The sequence below is a fragment of the Platalea leucorodia genome (genome assembly GCF_965183815.1).
Source record: "Platalea leucorodia genome assembly, chromosome: 2".
NCBI classification, from domain to species: Eukaryota; Metazoa; Chordata; class Aves; order Pelecaniformes; family Threskiornithidae; genus Platalea; species Platalea leucorodia.
Genome location: NC_138824.1, coordinates 324,086 through 350,050, shown reverse-complemented (window position 1 = coordinate 350,050; position 25,965 = coordinate 324,086).

The window sequence follows — 25,965 nt, the reverse complement described above, 5'->3', positions numbered from 1 at the left end:
AGCAGGGTGCCCAGGTGGCCAAGAGGGCCAATGGCACCCTGGCTTGTATCAGGGATAGTGTGGCCAGCAGGAGCAGGGAGGTGATGGTGCCCCTGTGCTGGGCACTGGTGAGGCCGCCCCTCGAGTACTGTGTTCAGTTTTGGGCCCCTCATTCCAAGAAGACCATGGAGGTGCTGGAGCGTGGCCAAAGAAGGGCAACAAAGTTGGTGAAGGGTCTGGAGCACAAGTCTTATGAGGAGTTGCTGAGGGAGCTGGGGCTGTTTAGTCTGGAGAAGAGGAGGCTGAGGGGAGACCTTCTTGTTCTCTGCAACCACCTGAAAGGAGGCTGTAGCGAGGTGGGGGTCGGTCTCTTCTCCCCAGTAACAAGTGATGGGACGAGAGGGAACGGCCTCAAGCTGCGCCAGGGGAAGTTTAGGTTGGGTATGGGGAAAAACTTCTTCCCCCAAAGAGCTGTCAGGCCCTGGCCCAGGCTGCCCAGGGAAGTGGTTGAGTCCCCATCCCTGGAGGTATTTAAAGGACAGATAGACGTGGTGCTCAAGGATGTGGTATAGTGATGGACTTGACAGTAGTGCTGGGTTAACGGTTGGACTCGATGATCTTAAGGGCCTTTTCCAACCTTTATGATTCTATGATTCCCCCGGGCACGGTGCCTGCCTGCAGCATAACTCAAGGGGAGAAGCACCACTGGCCAAGAAGTAGAGCCTTTATCTGCCCAGATCGTGTGCCAACAGCAACACCAAAGCTCCACCACTGCGGCCACCTCCTGGGTGGGCAGAGCTTGATGGACCATCCCTCCATCACCTGCCCTTCCCCGACACACTGCAAACCAGCAAGGATCTGTGTGGAGTTTGTTGTGAAATCAAGCCTCAGTCATACGCAATGACCTAGATGTAGTCCCAAAGTTAATATCTTGCTCTTGGTCCTTAACAACCCTCTTAAAAAATATCCCTGCTGCTAACAGGCTGACTTCAGCAGACCCATCACATCTACCAATATGCTCACAACCTACTTGAGTCTGTCCCTGACCGTGTCCCAGAAAAGGAGCCAACCCCTTCCCCTCCCAGCAGGCACCACAGACGGGACTGGGAGCCGAGTCACTCATTTTGTGTAAATGAGTCAAATCAGCATCTCCCAGAGCACAAGGCGACATGCGAGGGGACAATGCACCACGACAGGGGTGGCGTTGGGGGCTGAACGCCGCAGTGACGGCAGGAGGGGACCGCCGAGGGCAGAGGAACGGCCCTACCCACACCGCTGTGATGTGTGCGCGCAGGGGATGGGGATGCTTCGGGAGCCTGAGTGAGGCAGGGCCATCTCCCCGCAGAGGGGTGTCCCACGTCCCATCGCTTCGGTGTCTGCCAGCGTTCACCACTCCGCGGGTGCATCGCCAAGGGAGCGCCTCCAGCATCCAGTCCCAGCTGCTGCCGTACACTAACACGTACCATCTCCAGAGCTCACTTGGGAGAGCTGCGAGTATTTAAAGACTTCGCTCCTGAGGAACCAAATCTTCTGACCATTGACAGCTTCACTGGAACAGATGCAGCTCCAATTAATCAATTCGCAGATTAAGTGGAGAAAGGACTTTTCAGTGCCCCAGCTGCTCCTTCCCGTGCACCCCCAGGATGCCTTCCTAAAAGGCACGATTCAGTCCAGCTTCTGGAAGAAAGGTATCCAGCCTCGTTTAAAAAGGGGTCCAGGCGACTGCCTCCCAGTGCTCTGAAATCTGAAAGCACTGTCCAAGGCCCTTGAAATCTCCACGTGCCGCATTCCTGCCCATAAGAAGGGAGGACCTAGCAGCTTGTCCTGGACCTTCACAGCCTCTCCAGAGCTGGTATCTCCAAGCTGGGTTTGCAGAGGGGAAGCTGGAGCACAGAACAACGGTGTGATTTCCCCCGCCTTCACATACTTCTCATTATTTCCAGCCTTCCAGGGGCAGCAGGGTGTCTGTCAGAGGGAGAGGGGAACCCCCACGCACAGAGAGGACTTGCTTTCTGTGTCCACTGCACCTTAATACAGTGCTGGGGGGCTGTAAAGGTCTATACGTACAGCCACAGCAAGATGAGGGCGAGGATGAGAAAATCCCATAGGGAAAGTCTCATGGCATGCAGCCGCATGTGAAATGCTATCTCAGCTTGTGCTGAATTAACTACAGCAAATATTTTCACAGCATACATAAAATGGCAAAGAACTACATATAATTACATGCACATGACTCATGCTAAAAGTGAAAGCCCTTCTTATCTGCCAGACGCAGATGAAGGGCAGCAGCTTCCCAGAAGTCGGATAAACAGCAATTCCACCACTGAAACCTCCTCAGCCCATTTCTGGAGGTCCCCGGGCTCCTGCCTGCTCCTTGCTGAAGGTGGGAGCTCCCCACCTGGTGTATGCCCCCAGGACATGGCTGCAGCCAGGGCTGCAGCAGCCGAAGCAGGAGCGAGGATGGTGACATATGCCAGCAGCATGGGATGACGCCAGCATGGGATGATGCTGCAGGCATGGAGGGCTTCAAGCTGCATCTCCCCAGTGGGAGGATCTGCCCATATGAGGGCCCCAAAAGCAGAGCACTCGGCCGGCTGTGAGGAGGGGCTTGCTAAGCTGACGGCATTGCTGGCTGCTGCACCCACCAAGCAGAGCGAGACCCCCAGGAGCTGCAGCATCATGGGACGCGTAGCACGGCCCCGTGCCTGGGGGTGCAGATGGGCAGGAGTAGTTGGGTGCTGTGGCTGCAAAACAGCTGATTCACCCATAGACGTGGGGTGAAGGAAGACCACCCAGGTGAGACAGGCAGGGACGGGGCTCCTGGGGCTCAACCAGAAGATGCACCATGCCCTGGGCACCGCAGCAGCGCAGCGGGGAAGGTGAACATGGGATCAGGGTGGCTTCGCCACATTGCAAGAAGGAGAAACAGCCGTGGGTCCCGGAGATGCGATAGGCGTGTGACACATATGGGGACGGAGACCCCAGCAAGCTGCCGCCCTCGATGGGGCAGCAACCAGGATGCTGGGGCTGGTGTGGGGCCAGGCTGATCTGGGGGCTTGCCAGGAGAATGGACATAAAACCTCTCGTCAGGTTTATGGGCAGGGGCTGATGTACCCCAGAGGAGCACGTATGGCATCCATAGGGCTCCCTGCAGGGACCGTGCTGGTTTTCCCTGTGCTGCTCTCAGAACCAGGCTGTAGCTCCAGGCTGGGCTCCAGGCTCCCCATGCTGTCCACTCACAGCAGCACTTGAGGCTTGTGGACCTTCCTGCCAGGGCTCATTTTTTTAAAAATCCATCCTCATGCCTGCCTGAGCAAACCAGAAATCTCAGCTTGACGTTGGGCGTATGCAGAGCAGCGAGTAAAGACAAGCAAGCCTTTTTTAATTATTACTTACAAGCTGAATATATTTGCTGCTCCCCACTGTGCGATGTGGCGCGCCCCACAATGCCCGCTGAGCCGAGGTAATTTTCCGAGCACATCTGCATTTTGAGAAGATCCTTTCACGTGCCCTGCTCCTTGGAGTGGGAGAGCAGTTGCTGGCAGTCCTGATAGCATCCTCCCCAGCGCAGCAGAGGCCACAGCAGTGGGGCTGATGACATTAGAGCTGTAATTTTTGTTTTAAGAGTGTTTCTCTTCCATGCCCTTTAAAAGCCCCAGCTACCTTCCCACTAAGTATCGTTTGCCAGAACATTTTGGCAACGGCTCCTCTCTGCAGAGTTAGCACCCGGCATCTCCAGTCCCCTGTGCCACCCTCCCAGCAGCCCCCGACAGCCACTCCCTTCTGTCCCCACGCCTGGCTGTGCCCGAGGGTCCCAGGGTCCTGCCTGCCGCGTTCAAGACCAAAATGCTCGTTTCTCTTGCAGGTGGTGCTGGCACATCCATTACTCTGTGCATGATCCTACAAGGATCCTGCAAAAGCATCAGCCCCTGCCTTCCGTCTCCCAAAGCAGGAGACGAACCGTCCACACAAGGCTGGAGATGTGAAAGCCAGACGGTGCAAGACAAACAGGCTGGCAAAATTATGGGAGAAAAGGGAGTGAGGGAGACTTTCACTGACCATGGGGTGATGCCACGCCATGGGACAGGGCTGGAGAGCAACAGCCCAGGCCAGCGTGCAGCGACAGCCCAGCTACGTAACTGCTCTGAACAGCCGTCCAGAGAGGTATGTAAAATTGCACTGGCCTGGGGAGCTGCGTTGGTGTCTGGCAAGGGCTTACGGGCTTGACCACTTTGTCTGCCTGGTGGGACTGCACCTTGCAGCCCCCTCCCTTTGCCTTTGCCACCAAACCCAGCCCATGGCCACTCTGCAGGGGAGGAGGAGAGCGCTGAACCCCACCAGCCCCGTGGGCTCCGACTGCTGCCCTGGCAGATCGACAGCCTCAGAAACGACCTCTCCGTCTGGCCGGGCTGCACACCCCTCACAGGCGTACGGTACCATCCCAGCCACATTTCTCATGGGTACGTCCCAAAGCGAGATTTCTCCCTAAGACGTGGCAAATTCAAATCTCCCTGCATCCCTGCTCTGCTGCCGGGCTCTGAGGTCTGAAATGCAGCACAAGAAGCAAGGGTCTCCTTCCCAGGCGCTCACCAAGCCCTGCATAGCGTCTTAACTGCCTTTCACATGCTATTATTTAATTTAAAATTCAATTCTAGCTGCAGTCTGGCTTTTTCTCCTCTTGCCTTTTGTAAATGCCATGCTAAACCTCTAGCTCAGAAAGTTATTTATTGCACATACATCCCGCTGGACTCAGCATCCAGGCTTGGGTGACATCTGCATCGACCCACGGCTCAGCCCTGGCAGCGCACGCAGCAGTGCAGCCCCAGCCGCCTTCCCCAGGGCATTTCCAGCCCGGCACACAGGGCGCTCATAGCGGGCAGCGATGCCGGCACCACCGGCACCTGCGGGAGGCCCACCCCGGCGGCAGCGCTGGCTGGAAAACACCCTCTCCCCTCCTGAGTGCCCCCGCAGATCTCCAGCTGCGGTGGCCAACACCTGCACCAGCCCTGTAAGCGCAGGCGCTGCCAGGGCCATGCTTTAAATAAGTATTTTCAATAGTCAAGTCTTCATTAGTTAATTTCTCATTTTAAAGTTTGTTTATTCCAACACAACATTTACTTGTTTTTTGTTTCAAATGGCATTTTTTCAGTTTGTTCTAAAAGTTAAAAATGTCACTGATTTTAGGTGCTTTTACTGTAATTATTTCTGCTGCTGGCTGTAAGGACCACTTGTTTTCATTTTCATTGGAACTTGTTTGCACTACCCTAAAGAGCTTAATCACAGCACATTATTGTTCTGGGGTTTGTTTTTATTTTTGCATTTTGCATTTTATTCTGTTATCTGATTTCTCCCTCCCAACACTTACTGTTCTTTTTCTACTTCATTATCCCTGCTAATTTACAGTCAGTCTGCATAGCCAAGGGTGGCGCAGAGGAGGAACAATCCTGGGGAACTGCAGAGGGATCCCGCTCTGGAATTGCAGATGAAAGTCAGTCTGCATCCATGTGGTGTCACGCACGTGAGGGAGAACAGCCCCAAATTCATGTGCAAAACCCAGCTCTACCTGTCCAGCCTCGGGAGGGGTAAATGGAGGGTGCTGCAGCCAGGCATGCCAGGGAGCGCAGAGCGCTGCGTGCCCCAGTGCCGGAGATGCCGTCCCGTGCTGTCCCCATTGGGACCCGGGAGCAATCCTGCATCCTCAGGGAGGAAGCACCAGCCCTGCACCGGGATTCAGAGCTGCGAAGGCTCGCACCAAGGCGTGGGGCAGGGTCCCACCCAGCAATGGGGTATCAAACCCCTCCTGCCCCGCGCAGGGTAAAGGCACGGTTTCCCAGGTGTGGGCTCCATCGATGGCTGGATGTGGCCCCATGAACCAGTGGCACAGGGCTTGCACAGATGATCCTGCAAGGCAGCCAGCCCCCAGACCCGCAGTGCTCCTCTCCAGGGAGCCCAGGGACGCTGAGGCTCTTACGGAGGGGCACAGGGATGGGACACGAGGCAGCAAGAAGCAGCAGCAGGGGAAATTTCCATGAGATACTGGGGAAAATATTTTCATCATGAGGGTGGTCAAGCAGTAACCTCTGCAATTAATGTAATCCCAGACCTGGGCTGGGATTTCCAGTAGGAAAGCAGCTCTTACCAGTGAGCCCAGCACAGCCTGGAAACCTGCAGAGAGCAAATTGTCGCTGACGCACGCTGTGAATGAAGAGCCTGGAGCACGGGCTTGGGACCGTGGTCTCCACTGGCAACCCTGCACCTTGGTGAATGCATGGGCTGCAGCAGCTCAGGAGGCGCCCAGAGCTGGGAGCAGCCAGGGAGAAGCATCACGCATTTGCCATGTTCGTGCTCTTCCCTCGGGGCCCACGTCCAGCGAAGCACAGGGCTGGAAAGACCCTTGGCCTGAACCAACATGCTCCGTCTTATGATCTGATAAGAAGTGGAGGAGTTCATAGGGACCTCTGTAAACCTTGTCCCCATCCTGAAGCGCCATGTCGAGTCGCTGCTCCCCGGCACGGTGGCAGCTGTGGGGCACAGGCGGGTACCAGCAGCAATGCCTCTCCCACGTATGTGCCTCTCCCACCTGTGTATCAGGGTGGCAGAGCCCAGTGGGGCTTCTCAGGGCATCACCCCTGAAAGGGCAAGAGCTGCACCCACAGCACCAGAGGCCCAGAGAGCCGGCGGCGCAGGCATCGCCGTGGCTGCTCTGCAGCTCCGAGGGGGTCACGCATGTGCCTGTGCCCATGGCAGCTGCGGGACAGAGGTGAATGTTGTGGGCTGGTGGAAAAACTCCTCTAGGACCTGACCCTGCGCTGTCTTGAGCAATGCCCAAGAGATAATGGATACTGTTCCAAGACATGATGGATATTGTCCCCTGTCTGCCTTGGGAGGCATTTAGCAATTCCCACGATGGGACCTGAAGTGCTCTAACGCTGCAGGTTCCCAGCGCGTTTGGCCTCCGTCTGAGCTGGCAGCACCACACCAGCAGAAGGCAGAGCCTCGGTGGGCGCCCCCAGCTCACTGCGAAGGACAGGGCTGGGGACGGTGCCAGGGGGGTGTCCTGGCCCCGGTACCCACATGCACACGCTCCCTCTCCACGGTGCAGGGGATACGTGGTGGCTCCAGGACTTCTAACAATTCAGTATTCTGCAAAGCTGAAAGTATCATAATTTACATGATGCTTGAAATTTCTTATAGCCAGTACAAACTTAATCATGCAATAATCAGGCTTTTAAGCCTCATATCCCAATAAGTGCTGAGGTTGTTATCTCCTAATTACTTCAGCAAATTTTAATTAGTCCAGAAGTATTATCTAAAATCCCTTCGCAGGGGAAGCCATGTCTCCAGGGACAGACCGGGGACAATAAGGGCAGAGAGCGATTGCTCGGTCTTGCTGCAGACCCTGTGCAGCCGAAAGGGGACCTTCCCTGGTGGTGAGCCCTGCCCTGGGACAGCCCTCCCCGTCTGTCGGTCCGTACTGCTCTCCGGGGAAAGAGGGAAGGAGCACATAAAATGCAATTCAAGGCTGTGGACAAAGAGCTTGGCAGTTCACAGGCTCCTTGGTGGCATTTGCTTTCTGCAGGATTTGCATCAAGAGCTGAATAATTAACCACAGAGATGGCTTATTTTTCTCCCATCTTTATGACAACAGAAACTCCAGATTGCGGTACAGTTGTCCGGCCTCATCACCCGCGCTCTGCACATGACCAGCGGCAGCCTTGTGAGATGGTTTCCATGTATAAATGATGAGAGCAGTGACGACGATCACAACCACCACTCACGCCTGGACCCAGCTCTCGTGGTCCCCGCCGGGCAGGAGGAGGAGGAGGAATCAGCCCAAGTAAGACTAGAAACTTTCCAGCGCACCCTGAGTCACTGGGAGCCTCGATGAGGTCAGCAATGAGCTCACTCTGTGTCAGCGCCTCAATATTTATTAGTTGGCTCATTTTAGGCATCTCGATAGGAAAATTTTGGCATATGAAAACATACTCTGGGGGCAAATCTTGTATGAAAAAGTAACATCAGTTAGACAACATTTCCAAAACGAGCGCCTGTCTTTTCTTGCAGTTCGGCCAGCCTTCCCCTTCCCTTTCTGCAGCATCAGGTCCTGGGGGCAGCAAGAGCTGCCAACGCATCCCACCCATCCCCCGGGCGGGGGCACAGGTCTCTGCCCGCTGGGCAGTCGTGGGGAGAAGCTGGTGCCCTCTCCCCCGTCGCTAGAACGAAGGGAAAGGAAGCCCGTGAAGACTTCACATAAGCCGTAAAAGTACAAGGAGGGTCATGAGGGGGGGAGCTTTACGCTGAAATTGTGGAGCAACACCAGCACTGGCGGAAGAAATGACTGCGGGTTTAGGAGCAAAAGCGTGGAAACTGAGTGTCCTCGAGTGAAGGGCTGGAAATGGTCAAAAATAAAATAGGGTGTCGCTTAATAGAGGCACAGAGAAGGGAACCAAACCAGTGATACATGTGCGTCAGCAGTGCAGCTATCAGGCTAAGAAACAAGATGAGAGCTGCGATATCTGGCTTTAATTGAGAGCACCAGGGTAATAAGTCTCCTAGAAACATGACAAAAGCAAGACGGCCGCGAGGACACTGATACCAAGAAATCTACAGAAAGAGGAGGGAGTCTGTGCTGGCAGTGTAGCGCACCTCCACATCTAGGAGATCTCCAGATTAAATTGAGTTAGTAAATTAAATTCCTCAACAAATAATGAAATACCTGGGCTGACATTCAAACCTGATGAGTTTAGTGCTAAATCGGCAGCAGCAGCTGCCCAGCCTTGGGAGGGTGGGGGGCACCGGGCAGACCTCACGTGGGGGCATGGCTGTAGGCACGCTCGGTGTCCCACGGAGCAGCTCCTCCGAAGCTCAGTGGAAATACAACCTGGATTTGGCCACCAGGAGCTTCTGGAGGGAAGAGCAAACCTAGCAGTGACCATGAAGAACTGGATTCTCCATCCCGGGAGAAGGAAATCCCCACTGGCAGTCTGGAGACTACACAAGGACACAGTGCTGGAAGACTGTGGCCAAGGCGTACATCCAACTCAGACGGCCAAAGGAAGGACACAGGGGAGCCGGTCTGGCTAAACAGAGAGGTGGGACAGCCAAAAATGCTGCAGGCACCTCTGAGAGAAAAAAATAGGTGCAAACTGGTAGGCAAATACAAGGCAGGTTGAAAGCCACTTGGAAAAGCAATTAACATAGGGAGTCCAAACCAGCCTTAGTCCTTTCTTCAAACACATGAAGAGCAGGGAGCATGGCACAGAGCTTGCGGGACCAAGGGGTGGTCCCGGCCAAAGGGGGACCTTTGGAGCGGATGGGGCCTTTGAAGAGAAGAGGGGTAAATTATTTGCATTTATCGCTGATAGATCATTGCTTCCCCAGAGAAACCAGCAGAATCCCCTGGCAGACCCTCCTTGGGCGGTGGGCTGCCTCCCGCCATCACAGAGCACACCCAAGCAGGAGCAGCTTCTCCAGCCATCCACCAGCCTGCGCCTGGCACAGAACGGCTTGTTCCTCTTCTCTCGTCTCTTCAAAAGCGCTCCACCAGCAATCTCACCAACTTTAGGAGGCCCTCAGGCCGCATCTTCATCATGGGTCTTCATCAAGACCTAATCTTGAGGGTCTTCATCACGACCCTCCTGATGAAGGTGAAAGCCCCACAAGTGCAGCACCATGATGTGTGATGTGCTCCCAGCCCCAGCGACTGGACCAAAATGTGGAAGAAAAGCCCGAGGAGAGCACTGCCCAAATTCAGCAGGTCCTCTCCTTCCATCACGTTCACCGCTTACGTCTGAATGAAGGGGAAGGCTCACCTCAACCCAGCATGCTCGCTGCATCAAATTTCAGCGTTGAATTCCACCCAACATTGTCCAATTCATTCATTATCCTCTGTCACTTACGTTCCTGTCATTTTTGCCTGGATATATGTTTTATTGTGTCATCTGCAAAACGGTTTCGTCACATGTGCTTTCTAATTAACACTGTTCTGCTACCAGCCATATTTTCTTGGTAAAAGGCAGGAACTGTATTTAATGAATTTAAACTGCCTGATAACATCATTTTGACCTTTTCTGCTGCTGTTTTTCAAAACTCATATTTAAGCTGCTCTTTGAGGAAAGACATTGCAGCAGACACCAGGAGAAGCACACCCATCCCGACTCGCTGTTGTAGAGGAGGTCAACATCACAAACCAATAATTCAATCAAAAACATCTGCAGCATCTTTCAGGTGGAAGCTGTGTGCTGATAACCTCAGCAGAAGTGTATTTTTCATTACAAAAATGCATCTATCATTGCATCGCCACAAGAAAGCATGTTTTTAATAATTTATTAATTAATTATTAATCTTTTTAAATGCATTTGGTACATTTTCATAGATCCTCCCAGAGAACAGAAAAGAGCAAAACCATCGTAGATCAATTACACAGGCAGGAGGCTGAGTCAATCCGGCTGACGAAACACCCAGCTTGTCACCCCAAAGTCTGCATGGGCTTCTGGAAACAGCCAGAAACTGCCAGCTCTGCTCAGACACCATCCCGTTTTCAAAGTCCTCTCACACGTTGATGTCAGACCCAATACTGTTATGACTCCTCTTGTTTTAATGCTTCTTGCATGAAATGGTTCCTGTGAATTTTCTCTATTTCACATCTTTACAGGAAGGGGAGAAAACTTTACCTGGGCAGAAGCATCACTCGAAGTTTTGCCATTTATAGAATCACAGAATCGTTTAGGTTGGAAAAGACCTTCAAGATCATCTGGTTCAACCATTAACCCAGCACAACCCACCACTAAACCATGTCCCCAAGCACCACATCTCCCCGGCTTTTAAATCCCCCCAGGGATGGGGACTCAGCCCCTGCCCTGGGCAGCCTGGGCCAGGCCCTGACAGCCCTTTGGGGGAAGGAGTTTTTCCCCATACCCAACCCAACCCTGCCCTGGCGCAGCTTGAGGCCGTTCCCTCTCGTCCCAGCGCTTGTTCCTGGGGAGCAGAGACCGACCCCCCCGGCTCCAGCCTCCTTTCAGGCCGTTGCAGAGAGCGAGGAGGGCTCCCCTCAGCCTCCTCTTCTCCAGGCTGAGCCCCCCCAGCTCCCCCAGCCGCTCCTCCCCAGCCTTGTGCCCCAGCCCCTGCCCCAGCCTCGCTGCCCTGCTCTGGCCACGCTCCAGCCCCTCCATGGCCGCCTTGGGGTGCGGGGCCCAGCGCTGAGCACAGCATTCGAGGGGCGGCCTCACCAGTGCCCAGCACAGGGGCACCATCCCTGCCCTGCTCCTGCTGGCCACACCGGTCCTGACACAAGCCAGGGTGCCACTGGCCCTCTTGGCCACCTGGGCACCCTGCTGGCTCGTGTCCAGCGGCTGTCGACCAGCACCCCCAGGCCCTTTCCCGCCGGGCAGCTCCCAGCCGCTCCTCCCCACGCCTGCAGCGGTGCCGGGGGTTGCTGTGCCCCCAGGGCAGGACCCGGCCCTGAGCCTTGCTGCCCCTCACCCCGGGGCCTGGGCCCATCGCCCCGGCCTGGCCAGGGCCCTCTGCAGAGCCTCCTGCCCCCCAGCAGACCAACGCTCCCGCCCGACTGGGTGTCCCCTGCAAACTGGCTGAGGGAGCCCCCCATCCCCTCGTCCCGATCAGCGATGAAGATGTTGAACAGGACCGGCCCCAGCACTGAGCCCTGGGGACACCACTGGTGACCGGCCGCCAACTGGATTTGACTCCATTCACCACAACTCTTTGGGCTCGGCCGTCCAGCTGGTTTTTTACCCAGCAAAGAGCACACCCAGCCAAGCCATGAGCAGCCAGTTTCTCCAGAATGCTGTGGGAAATGGTTTCTAAGGTTTTACTAAATCCCAGGTAGACAACACCCACAGCCTTTCCCTCATCCACTAAGCAGGTCACCTTGTCATAGAAGGAGATCAGATTAGTCAAGCAGTTAGTCAAGCTTTGGAGCAGCACCGGTAGAGAAATTGTCTCTGACTTATGTTTGCCTTTATATTATTCAGCTTTCAAGTAAACCTCCCCAGATTTACACAAAATGAGAAATGAACACCTGCACGGAAATTCTTCTGAAGTTAGGCATTTCCTCCATTCTCTTGCTGCCGATCTTGCATTCCCTGCCAGGATGACAACATTTAACCCAGAATCCTGCTTACCAAAAATTATGACTGACAAGTCATGCTAATTTGGACTGTAGACGCCGCATAAATACCAAGAGGATGCAGAAGAGGGAGCTCACACATTTGCAAATCAGAAGTAATTGCAGCAAGCCAGCAGAGCTGTCCTGGCACGACACGCCCGCCGTGTCCTACCGGCTCTGTCCCTCCCTGGGAAGTCCTCCCCAAACCCCAGGGTGTTCCCACCCGCCCCTTGCCAGGATAGGGCCAAGACAGCTCGGAGCAGATGGATCTCACCAGCGCCTCCTGCTCTGCAGACCTGACCTTCTTCTGGTCAGCACTGACGCTCATCTGGAATGAACTTCCAAACCACTGGAGACTCTTCCCATGTTGGCTATGGTAATGGTCACCTCTGAAGACTAAAGCAAGTGACAACAACGCTCCATGCAGGCTGTGGCTCTCTTCCCCATACCACGTAGGAGCTGGGGTCGAGGTTGGTACCAGGTGCAGCAGACCCCATCATGGCGGGGACGCCGATGGGTGCTGGCCAGGAGAGCACCGGCACAGGGAGCAGCTCCGTGGCCAACGCCGCCTCCAGAGCACCAGGCGTTGCTGGGGTGCAGGCAGCTGGGATGGGACCACAGGGTGGCACGGGTATGGGAGCTTTGCAGGGGACGTCCAGGGATGGCCAAGCCGGGACTGCAGCCGTGCGTGTCCCCATGCACAGGCCCGTGCGGGCCAGCTGTATCGCTGCCACGCACTGCTCCAGTACGAGGGATGCTTTCCCTCTAGGAGAATCAGGTTTCCAAGTTCGTCTGCATGGTCGTATCATTCCTGAGACCATGGAAATCCTTCCGCCACCCTGAAAGGCAGCAAAGGACCAGCAGGAGACGGAAAGGACCGTGACATGACCCAGCAGAAAAGTTAGCTCTGCTTTATGGACACCGTGCATAACTTGAAGTCTTTGAAATGCAGCCTTACTAAAATTGCTTGGGTTTGATGTAGGTAGTGCTAGGAAAACAGAAGTAAGTCACTGACTTGGTTTGGCAAAAGTGCTAGCCCCTAAGACAGATGAGACGGTGACTCACTTGTGGCTTGTGGCTCTTTATTTGTCTCAATCTCGGGTTTTAGTGTGTGTTTACGTTTGGTACATGGGAGAGGAGGGCCAGCAAAAGCACTTGGGCTGAGGTTAATAATTCAGCATGCTGGTGGGGGAGTTCATCCCAGCGCCACTGCTACAAACACTGACCTTCAGAAACTTGGATGCAGAAGAGAATAAATTGGCCAACTGCATCCTGAAGCAGAGGCAATAATGAAATGATGGCTCACGTGGCCTGCGGGAGCGTGGTTTCTCCAGCCCTCTGCCCATGGCAAACGCAGGGAGCTCTCGACATCTCCTTCCCCTTCCTCTGCCCTGCCCCTGGCAGAGATTCAAGAGCCCAGAGCCCCCCGTGTTGGCCACGAACCCTCCGCAGGCAGAGACGCCGGGAAGGAGGGGACGGTGAGATGGGACGCTGTGTCGGTGCTGAGAGTCCTGCAATTTATCACGCAGATGGAGACAGCCGATCCTGGCGGGAGTTTTTCAGCCGTGGGAGCAGCGAGACGGGGCACACGCGAGGACGAACACGTGCGACGCTTAAAGATGGTGCTGGGAAAGTTGCTAAAGGTGCTCTGTGAGACAGCGACAGTGGCCACGGGGCACCGTCTCCCTGGCTGCAATCACAGCAATCTGCTCCGTCCTCCGAGTTTATTAAATCACACCCGCTGCCAAAGGAAATATCTTTCATTACTCTGCAGTTTATTACTTTGATTTGTTGGGGGTTTTTTACTCTTCAGTTGTGGCTTATATTTGTATTCTGGTACAAGCTCTGCTTTCAAAGCCTGATAAAATATCAATGTATGCACTAGCCCAGTATGTTAACTGACCCTCCAGCTGATAAAACACCTCCCTCATTAGGCATCATACCTCACTAAAAAAATTAAAAATATATATATATACACACCTTGATATCATCACCAAGCAGCCTCCCACAGCAGCACAACAAGCTGCTATTCTCTGTTTCGTGCTGAGCCGCCCACATTTGAGCAGCACCCAACAAACGCCTGTTGCGGGTCGGGGTCCCTGGCCGGGATGCCCCTGGAAGCCGAAGGACCGGAGGCTCCCCGCATCCCCGCGGACAAGCACCGGCACCTGCCGCACTTCGGCCACGTCCAAAGCAGCCAGGGAAACTGCAGCACTGAGCGAGCCGCAGCTTCGGCTTGGAAAGCTGAGCGAAGGCGTTGGGGTCTGCAAATTCAAACACTTTGTTTATTCAAAATAAACCTGCAAAGCAATGCTGAGATTGTTCTCAGCGTGCTAGGGTTTGCCGCTCTAGAAAAGGTTGTGCTTCCTTGCGCATCTGTAGGAAGGGTGATGAAAACGGGGGTTTCTCCCCGCCTTGCATGCACACGGAGGCCTTCAGGAGACATCTCCCAGGGGCAGCTCCCCACCTCGAATTCAAGCAACCTGTCAGACCTATAAATGCTTATGCATTTGGAAACTTTGCACTTGGAAGCGGAGGTGTCGTGGTCAGTCTGAGGGCTGGCAAGTTAACTTTCCATGGCACGAGGGCTGCAAGTGGCAGGGAGGGAATGAGGAGTTTTCTTAGCCAGCTGAAGCGAGTGCAGTGCGGAATAATTGAGCTTCCTGACGGGAGAATTAATTCCAAAATGTATCTGAAAACACTGACCTTGAGAAAGTTGGATGAAGAGATAAAGTTGATCAAGTGCATCCTGAAACTGAAGCAATTAATGAAATTGCCACTAGCATATATCTGGGGTGGCACAAGCATCATTCATTCTGCGCTGTGAAGTGTCTGGGTTGACTGAGGGATCCATCCAGGACCATATAACCACCACCGCCTCTCCCGGGGCCGCTGCTCGTGCCAGGCTCTCCCCTGCCACGCAGAAGCCACGCCATCTCATCGCACTCCGACCACAGCAACAGTAATGGCTCTGGCCCTGGACACCTCTGGGGCGATTAACGGCTGCTCTCACCTTGCTGCGGCAGTGCTCACTGCGAGGAGCCGCCGCGCTCCGTCCCTGCAGCCTGTGACCAGGGGCTTCCTTCTGGGAGTGCAGGGAAGAGGTAAAAGGACAAAAAGCCCTGATGTCGCTTCCAGAAGGGGTTTGGTCACTTGGCCTCCGACACTGCAGTTTCTGTGAACTTTCGGCACAAGGAAAAAAATCAGGAGTCTTGGTACGGCTCTGAAATGTGGGGGCACCCGTCCCTGGCACAGCAGGGGAGGCAGCGCAGGAGGAGGGAGCACCAGCTGCCGCAGACCGAGGGGCCACAGATCACTCCCCCCGCTGCTGCTGGGGAGCTCCTTCCCAGAAAAACCCCAAACCACAGCACGTCTCAGCACAGCAGCTTGTCGGCTGTCATCGGAAGGGCTTAAGGAAGGGATTAACAGGGAAGGCTTTTAAACACAAGCTGTTCACCATGCCATTGCTGACGGGCAATAGCTCAGCAGGAACGTCACAGGGAGCAAAAGCTCCCAGCAGGGCTCAGAGATGGGTCAGGCCACCCCTCATCTTAGACACCCCTGTTCTCTGATAAAAGTTATTATTTGGTTGTTAGAAACAGGCTTGTTGGGATAATTCACAAGACCAGCACATTAGCCCAATAAATCTTCTTAAAGAAAGCACAGGAGTGAAGGAGAAGGACTAATTGGTCTGGTGAATAAAGGCTCTGGTTAATCTCCCAAGGAGAAAATAATTAGGGCATTAAGGCCTAGGAGGGGACCGAGGCTTCCCGAGCAGCTGTGGATCACTGCTGGCCCCGGGGCTTTGGGCACCAGCTCCGCATCCACGCAGTTAGGAAAGCGTGGGGAGAAAACGCCCACAAACTGGTGGCAGCCCAGCAGACTGGGAGAGGCAGGACCTCCTGAGGCTCCCCTGGATGTGGCCCTGGATCCACCCGGGAACCGGAATCGCAGCTCCAGGGAGTCACCTTGAAACACGGTTCACAACTCCTCCGCTGGGAGGATGGAGAGCTGCAGGATAAACATCGAGAAGTGAGAAGCAGATGGATACAGCAAGCGCTGTTATCATGGCTATCAGGACAGCACAAAATGAGATTCAGAACATCTCATTTCATCGCCAAACTTCACCTGACATTGCTTGCCGGTCCTATCGCCATCCTCCCACCTGCTGCTGGTGCAGCCTGCTGCGACCGCCCCCGGTCATCTCTCCCCTCTTAGCCGCCGGCCACGCTCCGGTCCTGCCGTGAGAGGTGGTCTCCTGGCAGCCCCAGTACCACCAGCGCAGCCCCGCTGCAGGGCAGCCTGAGACGCGTCTCCTGGGAAGAGGATGCTATCAAATATGAGAATGGGAACACGGAGGATGATGAGGGGTCCTTTATCAAGGAATACCTTCTAGAGAAGGTGGCATAAAGCAGTTTGAGCGCTACTTGCCTGGGTTTGACAGGCGTAGGTAAAGGTGTTCCCCAGCCATAACGTTAGAATCAGTGCTCACCTCCCAGGAGACCACAAAGCAGCATTCAAAGGCCAAATTAGTGCAATTTCAAATGGTTTGAGGTTAAGTCTGGGCCGACTCAAGACCAGTTTCAGTAAGCAGACAAGTGTTCTTTCACATAAATAATAATAAACTTTTTTTTTTCATAAAGCACCCCCGAGCTCTTCCCTACAGCTGTGTTACTGCCAGAGCACCTCCGAGGGAACAGCCTGCAAGGGGTAACCTCTTACTCCTTAGGCAGAGAAAAATATCTTTTATTCAAAGCAACAGAAGCAGCACAAAGCCACTGGGCCAGCCCTGGCTGCCGGCTCGTGCTTCGGGCGATGACACTCCAGTCGAGGAGCGACTGCCGTCCTCGGTTGATTCCTGCCCAGCTGCACTGTCTGGGACTGCTACATTAATTGCTCGTTTCTCCCTTGGCTTAATCCCTGCTCTCAGTGAAGCTGGATGGATCCAAGAGACGGTCTAGCATCTCATCTGCTAAATCCTCATGCTGAACAGCCACACGCTCTCCCCCGCAGCCCCCATGCTGCCTGGAATGGAGTGCCTGGAGAGGCTGGGGAGGGGATGGAGCAGCTGGGGAGGCGGTGGGAGCAGCTGGGAGGTGTCAGAGCAGCTGGGGAGGTGGTCAGAGCAGGTGAGAGGTGGTTGGAGCAGCTGGGGAGGTGGCACCGAGGCAGGAGTGGTGCGAGACCTCCCATGCTCCCGCCGCTCACCGCAGCCACCTCTCCCATCCTGGCTGCTGAGCCGCCACCTCACAGAGCCATTCCCATGCCCTGGTGCCCGTCCGCAGCCGCCGACAGGAATCTCTGCCCACCCCCCTCCATCCCAGCCCTTGCAGATGTTGGGACCCTGGCTGGAGCGTGGAGAAGGGGGAAAGGACTTTGGGAGTGGCCCATGGGTCAGCACCTTGGCAGACAGCTCTGAAGCAGGCACGCAAGACGACACGTCGGTCCTTGGCAGGGCAGGAACGAGGTTTGGCAATTCCAAAATAACCTTTGCGGAGGAGAACCGCAAAGTTCACAGACGCACAGAATGGCTGAGGCTGGTAGGGCCCTCTGGGGTCCACCTGGTCCAAGCCCCTGCTCAAGCGGGACCACCCAGAGCCGGTTCCTTGGGACCACAACCCAACAGTGTCTGAACAGCCCCGAGAATGGAGACACCACGACCTCTCTGGGCAACCCAAGCTGGCAACCCAGTGGGCAACTGAAGTTGACCACAGTTGTCACCAAAAGTGTTAAGTACTCTTCCATCTTCCATAGCTGACAGAGACCCGTGGGCAAGCACTCGGAAATGCACATCCAGACTTGCAGTAGTGCTACAACAATTTGCGTAGCAGTGGGAGAAATGTCTACTGGGGAAAAAAAAATATATCAAAAGCTACAATAACTGCTTCCCGTGAACAGCAGCATAATCATCGAGAAGTCAGACTACCTCCAGCTCCACACCTGCTCCGTCATGACAAATCTCCATGTCTTCTCTGAGGATCTACAGCTCCATCTATTTCATGGCCTACAATTACTTGGTGAGAAAGAGAGAAGCACTATATTTTAGGGCTCTCCATGCAGAACATAATCCTGTGTATAACTATGAGATAGAAGCCAAGTTATGTATTGGAAAGAGTCTGAATGTCTGAGCCTTCTTTACAACAGAAGAAGTTAATTTCCCTCATGTTTATAGTCGGTGCTAATCCATGGTACTCCCTCCTCTGTGCTACCCCTGACTTCAGACATCGAGTCTGCCTGGGGCCTCCTTGCAGACACACATTAAGGAAGAACAATAAATGTGCAATACAGTGTTTCTATAGCATTTGGTACTCGGCTACAAGGTAAATGAAAATAAATTTTGAGCAAAGCTTTATTTATGAATTTGAAATTGGATTATTTGGTTATTGGCATAAACAGCAGCAGTGCTTCTTTTTTAAGATCTTCAAGAAATTTCCAGGCAGATGCAATTTCTTCCTCTAAAGATCTCCACAGTCCCTAATTTCCTAAACCTTCCAGATAAATGTCTCTTTGCCTGCATGTGTTCGTATTTACATGAACTGTCCGGCAGACAAACAGATAATGATCATGGAGCTGCAGCACCTCGGGCAATGCTCTGCAGGCTCCCTCTCCCTGGTTAAGAGCCACGGTGAGTTTACCTGAAGCACATCAATAGGAAACCGAATGGCTTTTGCTTCGAGGCGTGCTGAAATGAGGTCTCACTAAGCAGACAAACTGCAGGTGAATCGCAGCTGGCAGATCATGACAACTGCTGGTGAGAGTCAAGTGCTGAAATGCAAAGTGTTGAGAGCAGACCATGGCTCAGCTACTGGCTCTGTGTGATGACCTAAGGGCCACCCCCCTCCCAACCCACACCTGAAAGAAAGCACATCCACCCACTTTCCATCTTCTCTGCAATCAGTGCTCCTGTGCTCCCAAACCTCACCAGTGCTGACAGATGGTGCACCTAGTGAAACTGGAAAGAGGGGCAGATCTTTCAGTAGGGCTAAGCCAGACCTGACACCTCTCTGACACGCCGCCACCTCCAACAGGAACACCAGTGCTGAGGCTGTATCTGGTCCTGGCTCTGCTCATCCAGGCGCAGGACGTTCCTGCTAACACCCGGCTTCATCCCACTGAGGGTCTTTCACGGGTGCCTCGTCACGGAGAGGTGCCATGCTCTGATGATGACACTGCGAAGAAGGTGGCCATCCAGCTTTGCTCTTGGGCAGCCCCCTGCTTCAGCACATGCTGCCCTTTCGGAGGTCTCTCATAGAGTCTGACTTTTTAGCTTAGAATAAGGAGATAATTGAGGGCTGAGCATGTTATTTCTTCTGGTATAGAAGACAAGCACTGAGATTTTGAGAGAGGCAGTGGCAGGGAAGCAGCTGGCAAGGGCACATACCAGTATCAAGCCCAGTAAACACTTGAGCACATTCCCGCTTTCCCCCCCTCCTGCTCATTTCATACTTGCTTCCCCTCACATGGCCTCTAAAATCTGTCCCTTACACTCGATGCCTGTGAGCTGCAGCAGCCACAGCCGGGAACATAAGCCATGTGCACTGAAACACAAAAGTGTTATGCATCTCTAAGCAAGGGGCTCTTGTTTACTCGACATCACAAGATGTTTTCTCAACCTGCTCTGCCATTAGTGCGTGATGTTTGCTTTTAACGGCACCCTTCCTGATCCTGCCGCATTCATCCCGATCCCACTCGGAATCCCCAGCCTTGATGATGCATGATCCGTTTTGTCGTCAGTATACCGCCGGCTCTCCGCAAACCCATGTACATCTTTGCTGCGATTGGTCTTGTCCGCTCCGTTGTGCATCTTCTGGTCCAGCAGCAGTGAGATGAGCTTCAGCGCCTGCCTGCTCCAGATATCTTCCGTTCACGGCCACGGAACTGATCATTACCTGGCGATGCACTTTCCTCCGAGATACAAAGCCATCTTGCAGCAACAGCCAGGATTGGGATGGTCGTGGTTGTCAGAGCAGCATTGCTAATACACTAATTGATATTAATTGTCACACTAATACCCATTTTGGCAAACAGGCCGCCCTTCTGCAGAAGCAATGCCATCCACATGCTTACAGCCAGCCCACGGCTGCAGTGAAACTGGCCCGCACTAGCCCAACCACCAGCAATGCCCAACCACCGGCAGCGCCCAACCATGAGCGCACCCTCCTCACTGCCCCGTCCCACCCAAGGGTCTGCTCTCCGTCTGCCAGGCCTTCCTGCGCAGGATGCCAGGCTCGAGGCTTTCAGCACCCGTGCCGCTCTCGCAGCCTCGGCCGGGGCTCTCCTCCATCCCTCCGCTCTGGCTCGGCCGCAGGGCAGCTCCTCGCTCAAGCCTCATCCCAGCCAACCTCTGCTGCCTCATCTCCCCCACGCCAAACCCCCTCTGCCTGTGGTGTGAAGACAAAAGAAATCTGCCACAGGACCTCAAGCGTCTTAGCTAGAGAGAAAGGCTCTCCTCTGAAAGTTTCTTCTGGATGCTTTCATGTAAAGCCAGGGGAATACGTTCGTGTGACCTGGGAAAAGCCCTTCCTGGAGGACAGCCCAGAGCCATCACCAAGTGTGAAGGCTCTAAAGAGCTTTCCACACACGTGTCCTTAAAAGACCTCTCTAATGCAAAGCCTTCAGCCTCAGCTGGACTACAGTTTTGTATAAATAATATATAAACATGTTTTGCTGATTGCTCAGTTGCTGTTGCCCTACTTAACTGTGTCTTTGTGCCTGGGCTCCAAATCATCCGAAGAATGGATTGTGCCTTCCCTCTGCAGGACTTCGGTACATCACGGAGTGAGTGCCACTGCAAATTTGCTCGATTTCGAAACCTCGAACGGTCATGTGTAGAGGAAGGACTTGGAGTCTACCTGAGGTCAAGATACTGAACTTCAGGCAAACAGAAAATTGCCTAGGATGGGGAAATAAATGTTTTGCAATATGGCCACAAGAACCCTGGCTGTCTCCACCTGCTCAGCAGCTGTATGTGAGCCACAGGCCTTTGGAGATGGACTTCAGCTATACTTAAGTTTAGACTATTTGAACAAGCCTTAAAGTTTAAGATAAGTTCATGCACTTACCATTAACCTCACCAGGTCTTCAGTGCTTAGTGATAATCTGTAACTTCCCAACTAACCGTGTCACACGGACCTGCGAGGCCCACAGGGACAGCCACGCATTTACACTGAAAAGCAGAGAGCAAAGTGCTTCAGCAGCAGCAGAAGAGGAGGACACGGGACCTGACGTACAGGGACAATGAGCGATGGTGCAGAAGATTCCCCGGTTGGTTTGGAGGTCCTTACTGGTTACCCTGTGAAAGCTGGTGTAACTAGCAAACTGGGATTGCCCCAGTAAGCTGGCTAATCAAAAGTCAGTACTGGACTCAAAGAAGCATTTCTCAACCCTTTGCCACCCACAGGCAATTTCACTGCTCTGGGCATGGGAGGCCCACCCAGGATGGGTGGGAGAAGGGGCATGTTGTGGGGGCAAGAGCCAGAGCACAGGACAAGGCAAACTGACGCCCTGAACCAGGTCTTTAGTACAGAGAAAGTCTGTGCCGTGGGGCTGGGTGGAGCACTGCACTGAGAGAGGGGCTTTCGAAACACGGGAACCTGCTGCCCTAAAAGTGGGTCCCTCTGTCGTTGTCCACCTTGGGAGAACTGCATCACTAGGGACAATGACTCGGTTAATTATATCCAGTACAACTGTCAGCAGTCCAGACACCAGCTGCAATTCAGCTGCCCTGTGCCTTTTATCAGGACAACGATGCATTGGCAGGAGGGAGAAGTATTCCCAGGACAGGGTTTGCAACCCCCTTCCCACCCTCTTCCCCTTCCCTGTGCTCTGCACGTGCTCTCACTCCTGCAGGACCACCGGCTCCCCTCCTGCAAAACTCTCCTAGAGGCTTCCACACTCCCTTGATGAAAAAGACTAAGCCAAAAATAGAAGCCCTCTGCACTGCTGGAAGACGTTTCTTTCTGTCTGACTGCACTGAACCACCTGAGGCTTTGGCCCCTGGTCAGGATGGGGGCCAGACTTCGGAGCAAGAGCCCTCGGACTGGGTTTTGGGTATGATGAGAAAAACACTGGACAGATGCTCCCTCCTAAGGGGTGCCAGGGAATTATTCCCCTGACCAAAACCAGATGCTAAGCACTTGGTAATAATCCACCTCAGTCTACCCTTCACCGTGTCCAACACCCAGCAGGCACCAGGCAGTTATATTCCGATGGCAGAGGTCCACACGGCCTCTTCCACAGGTCCTTTACAGCAGACATCATAACTGCAGAACTAAGCCACAACCACGAGCACTGGCAGTTCACCCCCTGGCCCTCACTGGATGCGTGCTAGGAGCACACACCTAGAGGTATCCTGCTCAAGCTTTTTCCAGGTGACAGTGAAATTCCACCTACTCCCCCCTACCTCCTAAACCATGGATTAGATGGATGGCAGGCTTCTTTGATAGGATTCTTAGGCTGGAATAGCCATAGGATAAATTAAGTTAGATAGAGGACAGCAGCTCAGGGTGGCTTTCCCTACCCATGTCCTTACTCGCAATACAAAGTTTTCTAAAGCTCTCCTCAGGACGTTGTGGAAGATGAACAGTTCATTTGCCTAAAATGCCACTGCCGTCATCCTAGCTCTGAGAGCAACTTACACCAACCCTCTCAAGCTCCTGGGACCCCCAAACAAGCTTCACCCTACAGCCACCTCCAGGTGCTGGGGCATTGACACTGCCAGCCCCGTACAGGCACAGCACCAAAACTCAGGCGCCCACGATGCCACCTGAGCCAGCTCCAGCTGGGAGATGTCCACAGTCCTCCTGCACACCCACGGGGACAGGCTCTCCTCGCCATCCCTGTGGCAGCATGGATGTGCCGTTTTGGGGAGGAGGAGAGGTTTTCTTGTGCCGCTGACTCTGCACTGCCTTAGAATCATAGAACCATAGAATCGTTAAGGTTGGAAAGGACCTCTGAGATCATCAAGTCCAACCGTTAACCCAACTGCCAGGTCCACCTCTAAACCCTGTCCCTAAGCACCACATCCACATGTGTTTTGAACACTTCCAGGGGCTGTGACTGCACCACTTCCCTGGGCAGCCTGGGCCAGGGCCTGACCACTCTCTCCGTGAAGAAATTTTTCCTAATATCCAACCTAAACCTCCCCTTGCACAACTTGAGCCCATTTCTTACACCAGGACAACTGCTCCTTGCCGTGGAGTGGCATAAACCCCTGCTATCTCCCAACAAGCAGTGTGGGGAGCTCCTGGTGCTCCAGGGAATGCAGGTGGGGGAGATTCCCGGCAGAGCTCACGTTCCCCACATCCCCTCCCATGCCTCTGCGGAGCTGAGAAGAGGTGTGCCTGTGTGAGTACGGAGCTGTGCCAGGAACACGTTAAGCCACTGCTTCAAAAAACCTCATCGTCAGGGCTATTAACAATCACTGAAAGATCTAATGAGACGTTAACAGGAGGGATGTCAAGAAGATAACAGACAAAATATTTAATGGGCTACTGCTTTAAAGCACTTAAAGCCTTAACTTTGTGCTTGGTCAAGCACAACTTGCGGTTGGTAAAATCCATGTTGGCTGCTCTTGATTGCTTTCCTGTGCTTCATCTGTTTGGAAACAGGGATCACAAGAGGACATGCTCCATGCTCTTTCCAGGCTGAGGCTGACCGGTCCATAACCCTCTGGACTCTCCTTTTCCTTCTGAAAGACTGGAGTTGCATTAGCCCTTTCCCAGCTATCAGAGAACTCCTCTAGTCACCCCAATTCTCCATAGAGGATAGACAGGAGCCTTAAAACCACACCAGACTTGAGACTGAGGAAGAAAACGAACTCTATTCAAGAGATAAGCTGCGGAGTAGGGTGGGGAAAAGGGGTGTCAAGGGGGTCAGGCTGCCACGACTCAACTCTCTCTGCATTGCAGTTGAGAACATAGGTGCTGTACTCTGTACCCTGCCTCCTGCAAAAGCTCAATTCGGGCAGCACCACCGGGCAGGCAGCGCGGGAGGCCCCCGGCAATCGGGGTCCACGTGGGATGCTCCCGAGGGAGCTGCATGGAGACATCAGGGCAGCAGGACCAGAGCATCTCCTGCAAGCTGCAGAGAAATGGTCTGTCCTGGTACCCAGATGTGGTACAGGATGAAGTCTATGGGTTGTCTGCCTCTGAGTCCATCACATCCTTGATGTTTCTACCTCACACAGTGCTCCTGGTAACCCTGAATAGGGCTGGCTGATGCCCCCCGTTTCTGCCTCGTGGCTGGCAAGGCTCACGCAAGCAGAACTGCTGCTGTGAAGCTGTCAGTAAGCTTACAGATCTCCCTGGCTCTGCTCGGCGCGCACAGTGCACGGCCAGAGAGGGGTACTGGCCCCAGCATGCAGCTCTGCCCTGCTCGTCCACACACTGGTTTGGATCTGCGGGAGGGTGCACTCTCCCCCTTTTGTCCAGAGTTCCCTTATAAAATGCAACAGAGTCTGTTGTTTCAGAGCACCCTTGCTCACCTGGCCAGAGAGGAATTTATCGAGCGAAAAAGGGCTGGAATAGGAACCATTCCAGCTTCCAGGTCCTGAAAAGCAGCATGAGTAGAAACTGCTGAGGATCAGCGCAGGCTTGAAATTAGCCAGCTGTCTGCTAGCCAGGTGTTAGGGGCACAGGGGCAGCAGTAATTCCCCAGCTCCACCAGGATGCAACATAGACCTGCAAATACAGATGGGCCCAGATGTGTTCCCACAGGCTTTGTGCCTTGCCTGCCCAGCTGTAAAACACAACCACCGGATGAGCCAACGACTACAATGGCTGGGCACAGATGCTTCGCGCATATCGCTGCCTGAAGCTTGCCACTGTCGCATCGAAACATCTGGGCACAAATCACTTCTGAAATGCTTCTCTCTTCTTGTAACAGATTCTGCCAATTCAGTGCACCAATCCCACCTGCCCGCAGTGAGCGCCAGCAAAGCCCATCGTAAGAAACGCTGTGCAGGCTGCAGCCTCTTGCCAAAGCACGGAGGAATCTGTGTCGGTGGGTACCTCGGCACGCTGGATAGCCAAAAGGTGCTGCTGTAGCTGGCCCCAGTGTCACAAACGGGTGGTTTAGATCACTTAAAGAACCACTGTCAAAGGTATTAGCAAAAGTGGTTTTCATATGATGTTGTAAAAGTGCGACTTAACGAAATTCGATGGCAAGGTTCACTCTATTACTGTACTGCACAATCATCTGAACGATGATTCAAGGCAGAGTCGAAGTTACCAAGACAAAAATCAAAGTTACCAAGACACAACTCAAAGTTACCATACTACACGGTAATGCGTGATATCGGTCGCTTACCAAAGATCTGCCGTTGGTGAAAGGCCTCTCTGCCTCGAGGAGCAACCTTGAGGGTGTCCCAGCTCAAGGAGAGATCGCCGCCATGCCGCCAGGCTGCCTGGCCGGGAGAGCTCAGAGAAGGCTCACTCAGGCGGTCATATTCACACAATAAAGTGGTTGGCTTGCAGTCAAATGACATGCGATGGAAAAGGTGTGCAGGAGACTCCTCGTACCCACAGCTTTCTTTGTTCCTTGATAAATGAGTTTTGGAAAAGCCACCCACTATTCATGTGTTAATCGCATGATCGGTGTTCCAAGCTCATATGCATGGATGCTCACTGTGCCGCTCTGCTCCTTCGTGGGTTTTCAGAGAACAGACTGGAACTAGAGAAGTTCTTGGCCCAGTTACAGCTGAGGCCTTTACCTCCTTTGGAGCCTGAACCAAACCACCGCGGGTTGGGTTAAGGAGTTGAGTGCATCCATCGCACCCAGGGAGGCTGCAGCCTTGAGCACTATGCTGGGCGGACTGGCAAGGCATTCCTGGTTCTTCTGTGCGGCCGCTTCTTACAAAACAC